The sequence below is a fragment of the Toxotes jaculatrix genome, chromosome 13 (assembly GCF_017976425.1).
Source record: "Toxotes jaculatrix isolate fToxJac2 chromosome 13, fToxJac2.pri, whole genome shotgun sequence".
Taxonomy (NCBI): domain Eukaryota; kingdom Metazoa; phylum Chordata; class Actinopteri; family Toxotidae; genus Toxotes; species Toxotes jaculatrix.
In genome coordinates this window covers 23,327,940-23,329,494 of record NC_054406.1, presented here as the reverse complement: position 1 = coordinate 23,329,494, position 1,555 = coordinate 23,327,940, and the positions used below count along the sequence as shown (strand labels likewise).

General features: G+C 42.7%; 1 long non-coding RNA gene across 1 annotated transcript; it reads left to right on the top strand.

The window, feature by feature from the left end:
- Positions 1 to 358: 358 nt before the first annotated feature.
- Positions 359 to 818, top strand: LOC121192399. Its single transcript, XR_005895188.1, has 3 exons — positions 359 to 401; positions 514 to 654; positions 769 to 818. It is a non-coding gene; the product is annotated as an uncharacterized LOC121192399 (long non-coding RNA).
- Positions 819 to 1,555: the final 737 nt, after the last annotated feature.

The following is a 1,555-nucleotide window of genomic DNA, read 5'->3' as shown; positions in this document are numbered from 1 at the left end:
GTGGTTTGTAAAAAGGCTCAGAAACATTTACACTGTTTAAGGAAACTTGTACATTTTCACATTGACTGAACCATAATGAGCATGTTTATCTCTTTTATAGAATCCATTTTATTATTTTCTTTAGTGTCATGGTTCAGTCAGACAACTTTAAAACAGAGGAACAAATCTACCTACAGATACAAATAAAGTAACATGAACCTGAACCTGAACCTGAGGATGATTTCAGTTGATGTGCAGATGAATGATTTGTGTTTTCTCTCCAGATGAAGGTAGAAAGTGTGTGTGAGCTGATGTGGATGTGAATTCAGCATCATGAATCAGTGTGAGGACAGAGAGGAGGGAGCCCCTCCCCCTAAAAGCAGTCTGTGTGGGGACCATGAGATCCAGACCAAAGCTCAGAGGTGAGATGAGGATCTCTAACTGTCCATGACTCTTCTCCATGTCAGAGCTCAGCACTCACATCACTGCACCATCATTATTCACACTCAAAGCTCTGTGTGTGTTGTGTTGAAGGCCAGAGCAGCAGCACACACCAGACTCTGCTGGACCTGGACCTGAACATGGACCTGAGCCCAGCTGTGTGTCCATGAAGAGTGACATGTCAATGCGTGGTCTCATTACTTTTAAAGGACAGCCTCCCTCTGCTGCAAAGAAGTGAGCTGCAACTGAAAACATGTTTTCTTCTTTACTATGAGAACACTGTATGAATAATAGATATGTTGTCCCTGTCCCCATGTCAGTGATGGTCTTAATTTCTGTGTCCACCAGGATCCATCAGAGACCAGACTTCCCTGTACCTGAGCCCAGCTGTGTGTCCATGAAGAGTGACAGGTCAAAGGATCACCTCATTAATTTCAAAGGACAGCCTCCCTCTGCTGCAAAGAAGTGAGCTGCAGCTGAGTTTAAAATGTATCAGACAGCTGTCCTGTATAACTGGTCTTCTATGAAAGATGAAGTGATTGTGTTTTGTCTCCAGGCTTCATGAATGACACAGTATATGAACATGATCTGGCTGAAACACAGGCTTTAGTGGCAAAGTTGATGTTTCTCTTTTGAAGAAAAGCACTTCTTATGTTCTTATATGTGTCATTCAGATCAGAACTAAAACTCCCTGTAACTCAGCACCTATCCAGTTCCAGTGTTTGTGTTAGTGTCCTGTAGCAGAGGTGAGACTTCTGTCAAACCCAGTGTGAGTCCTTAAAACTCATCATTTAAAAGGTGGACTTGTTGTGATGACTCTAGGTCATGAGGTACAGAACTGATTGCTTGTTTCCTCTCATTGAGAATGTCACAGCACAGTAGTGTTTGCTTTAATCAGGACAGTCACCACAGAACATAAAAGCAGCTGTTGTTTGTGTACAAAGCATAAAACACTCACAGATGCTGCAAACATAATGTGAGCTAATTCTTCATGATTCCTCCACAGAGTGGACCAGGAGAGCTCAGAGGTTCCCAGTGCTCAGTCTGCCCAGCAGCATCAAACACACCTGGACTCCATATTTATGGTCTGTACATGGACAACAACTACTTTGACATCTGTTGTGTTGACAATAAT